The 4,475-nt window shown below is 45.7% G+C and overlaps 1 non-coding gene across 1 annotated transcript; it reads right to left on the minus strand.

Moving 5' to 3' along the window:
• Positions 1–517: 517 nt before the first annotated feature.
• Positions 518–622, minus strand: LOC120364413 (U6 spliceosomal RNA). The gene has a single exon (XR_005579675.1). It is a non-coding gene; the product is annotated as a U6 spliceosomal RNA (small nuclear RNA).
• Between the last annotated feature and the right edge of the window lie 3,853 nt (positions 623–4,475).

The following is a 4,475-nucleotide window of genomic DNA, read 5'->3' on the forward strand; positions in this document are numbered from 1 at the left end:
GCATGGTGGTGCACACCTGTAGTCCCAGATACTTGGGAGGCTGAGGCTGGAAAATTGCTTGAGCCCAAGAGGTGGAGGTTGCAGTGAACCAAGATCATGCCACTGCACTCTAGTGTAGGTGACAGAGTAAGACTCAACCATATTCTGCCTTTAATTTCCCAACTTCTAAACCCCCTTTCTCTTCTCCTAAGCCTTGGATCATGCCCAGGACATAGTTTCTGTACATTTGCCCCTGTGGAGAAAGATCTTAGTCAACCAACAGTCCTTATTGATGTAATAGACACTACCATGTCTATTGCAGGTCAAAGCAGAGGAGTGCCTGTGTTAAAATGAGGCAGTCGTGTCCCCAAAGTGAAAAGAGAAAAAGTACAAGTGGTAAATGCTGAGTTGAGGAAGGCACCGTGCTAACCAGAAGCCTGAGACGATCTGAGCTGCTTTCCCTCACCCAGAGTGCTTTCTCTGTGCCATTCTTAGTGACTTCCCACATTTAACCTCATTTAATGTTCTTTCTTAAAAAAAAAAAAAAAAAAGCTTCATGAATTTGTATGTCATCCTCACACAGGGGCCATGCTAATCTCTGTATTGTTCTATTTTTTAGTATATGTGCTGCTGAAGCAAGCACTCCTTATTTATGTTCTTATATTTTATATCACTAATTCCTACAGTTATTGGGTATTTACCATGTGCCAAGTACTGTGCTAAGCAGATTACTTACATTTTCTCTTGGCTTCGTGATAGGCTGGAATTCCTTTCCTGTTTTTCAGATGAGGAATAGAGGCTGAGAGGCATTGACTGACGGCTTGAAATCACAGGGCTCATGGTTAGGCTCGTGCTTAAGGCTCCATGGCCCCTTGACTACAAATCCTCGGCACTTTTTATTGCACAGATATGGCGCTGATAGCAAGCCTGTGAAATAGGTATCGTTCGTCCTGTAAGTCAATGGGAAACTCAGGATGTAAGAGTTCAAGGGATTGATTGCTCAGTTTTCTCAGTAGGAAATGGCAAAGCCTACTGGAACTTGGGTCTTTTGACTATAAGTTCAGTGATCTTCTTCCTGTGACCCATGCAGTGGTCCCTGGTCAATGGCAAATCCGACTAGTCCAGCCTTCTTGCCTTTCTGTCATTACCCAAGCTAGGCATCCCCAAACTATGGCCCGCAGGCCGCATGCGGCCCCCTGAGGCCATTTATCCGGCCCCCCGCCGCACTTCAGGAAGGGGCACCTCTTTCATTGGTGGTCAGTGAGAGGAGCACAGTATGTGGCGGCCCTCCAACGGTCTGAGGGACAGTGAACCGGCCCCCTGTGTAAAAACTTTGGGGACGCCTGACCCAAGCCCTGAACTCAGGTGCTTGGACCTTCTTAGTCCTTGGGCTAAGGAAGCTAAGTCTCATGATCCCCCAAGACAACGATCATCAACACTTTCCCATGCATTTCAACCACAGTTGTCCTCACCTGGTTTCACTACATTATTGATCCCTCAGGCTCCCTCTTGGGTTCTTTTCCTTCGAAGTCCCACCTCTCTAGAGGTATTTCTCACCTCTTTGGCTCATGACTCTTCTTGAAAACTCCAAGCTGTTTCTCCCTTCAGTTTTCTGCCCTGGGTGACACATGAGAATCCATGCTCCATTCCAGATGGGGTCTCCCTAGAATCTGAAAATTCCAGCTGCCCTTTGAAGGACCCATGCCTCTCTGGTGGGTGGATAACCCAAGGGGTGCTCTCCTCTGCACATTCTCTCGGCCCATCCCCACTCCTGTTGCTCCCACCTTGGGTTCCCCATCCTCCTGGAAAAGGTTTGAGGCATGATAGAGTTAACGCAATCCAACTCTTGCCTGTGAGGGAGAGCTTGGCACTACTTACAAACCTCCTCCTCACCAGGGGGGCCCTGTTCTCTATCATCTTCTGCTCCCTCTCGCCAATAAAATGACCCATTTAAACCATCTTTTTCTTATTAACAAGCTTCCTACTAAATGGCTTCAGCTGTGCTTGTTGATTTATAGGGCTTAGAAAGCACTGCTGAGCCTTGGCTCTCCCTGTGGGTCCCAGGGCCTGAGTGAATCATGTGCTCTGATGAGACTGTAAGAGGGCAGAAGCTCCCGTCCAAGGGGCGGCCCCAGAGGGAGTTTCTTTTTTTTTCTTTTCAATATTTTAATTACGGAAATGGCCAAACACACAAAATTAGAGAAAGCTATACTATGAAACCTCTTGAACCATCACTTTGTCAATCTTGTTTCATCTGCTTCTCCCTGCTTCCAAACCACCTCACTAGCTAGATTATTTTAAATTAAACCCAAAATATCATATTCTTTTATTCATGGCTATTTTAATGTATTTTCTAGGAGAGAAAGACTAGCTGGTCTTTTAGCATAACCACAACACTATTGTCGCATCTAAAACTATCAATAATTCTTTCCTTTTTTATTTTTTACTTTTTTAAAAATTTATTTATTTTTTATAGAGATGGAGTTTTCACCATGTTGGCCAGGCTGGTCTTAAACTCCTAACCTCAACTGATCCACCCATGTTGGCCTCCCAAAGTGCTGGGATTACAGGCGTGAGTCACCATGCCTGGCCAACAATAATTCTTCAACATTATCTAATACCTACTCAATTTTCTTGATTGTCCCATAAATATCTTTTTATATTTGATTCATTTAAATCAATCCAATCAGTGTTCCAAACTGCATTTGACTAATATGACTCTTACGTGTTTCTTTTTTTAATCCATAATAGTTTCCTCTTTCTCTCTTTTATTTCCCGGGGTAACTTGATGTAGACAAGTTCCTCAAAATTCTGTGCACTGTGCCGCCACTGACAAAGAAATACTGAAAGCACCCTTATCAGCAGAGCCCTTCCTTGTACTATGGATTCAGTGATTCCCTTGGGGATGGCCCTAACCCACAGGCCTCCACCCTCTGTCCCTCAGAACGCCTTTGGAAGGCTAAATCATCTTGCTCCAATGCCATCTGCAATAATGGGATCCTAAAGTGTTGAGCAGTCGCTAATCTACTCACTCCAATAATGACTCACATTTGTTAATAAGCACTGGCCACAACCTAATAGGATTATTATTATTTTTTACTCTGTATTGTATAAATGAGGAAATGGAGGGATAGAGGAACCTGTTTTACTTATCCCAATTGGTGGATATGGGCTTTGAAATGGAATTGTCTGATGGACACATCCACTTGCTCAATCACTGAGAGACCCTGTCTCTGCATACAAAGTCTCATTTCACGCCAGGAGCTTTGCTGGGCTTCCAGGCCCCTCTCAAGCAGGACCAGCAGGGAAGAAGAAATCTTGATTAGTAGGATGTGTCTGTAGTTCTGAGGAAAGGTGAGAGCAACAGAGAGCTGGGGATCTCCTGCAGATTCCCTTTGTCCACGCTGGACTGGTGCCCATCTCTATGCATTGCCTGAGTCGGGCAGTGAACAGGCTTTCTACCCTCTCTTTCATAAGTCTCCATGAACCATTATTACCACATGCTCTCAAGCCCACACAAATATCACATGCACATGCCCTCAGATCCATATCACGCACTCTACCCAGCCACTTGGCTGAAAGGTCAGCCCCCATATGGCTCATTCCTACAAATGCATGCTTGCAACACACACACCTTCCTATACTGAGTAAACACAGATCATGGAGGCCATGGAGGAGGACAGAGGAGCTGGTATTTTCCCAGTGGCATCCAAAAGGAAAGGTTACCTGATTTCAGATAGAAAGGTTATCTGTTTGTCTGCCTACCTATCCATCCATCCATCCATCCATCCATCCATCCATCCATCTTTCATAGGTCTTCTTAAGCCCTGGAAAAGACAAAGGCTTTTGAGCTCCTGGTAGACCCAGGGAGTCTGGATGGGGCTAGAGGGGTTATGAACAAGGCCAGCGCGGGGAGAATGGAGTGGGGTGGGAGCCTGCTGGTTAAATAGGGCTAAATCTAATTCCTCCCATCTGAAGGAGGGGAGCTCTTATCTGTGGTTCTAAGTGATAGAAAAACCCCAACTGCTAGCAAGATAATCCAATTTCCTTTCTCCCTTGTGCTGAAGGGAACGGCCCTGGCCCTCCTGCTCCAACTTCACGCTGGGTCTCAGTCTGGCTAGACCTCTTTCCGCCTACAGCAGAATTCATATCAAAGCTTCAGCCCCCCAGGGTTCATTAGGAGGCATTTATTTCTGCATATTCTTGGAGGGCAGGAGGGAGGATAACTTGATTCGCAATGCAAATTGCTTGGCTGTAATTTCAACTCTCCTTCCTTTCTCACAGGGAGATTTTGCTGGTTATTAAAAATATATGATTGCCTCCAAAATAGCAGTGACAGCCGCTCTGCTGCACAGGGCCAGGTGCTGCTATTTGAAGGCTATTGAAAGATATGGAATGGATGCCCGGGCAAACGCAAACGGAGTCAGTCCCCTGATCCTGTGTCAGTGTATAGACTCCAGATCATAGGGATGCTGACCAGGGTCTGGGGCCAACTG

The sequence above is a fragment of the Saimiri boliviensis genome, chromosome 5, assembly GCF_048565385.1.
Source record: "Saimiri boliviensis isolate mSaiBol1 chromosome 5, mSaiBol1.pri, whole genome shotgun sequence".
Lineage (NCBI taxonomy): Eukaryota > Metazoa > Chordata > Mammalia > Primates > Cebidae > Saimiri > Saimiri boliviensis.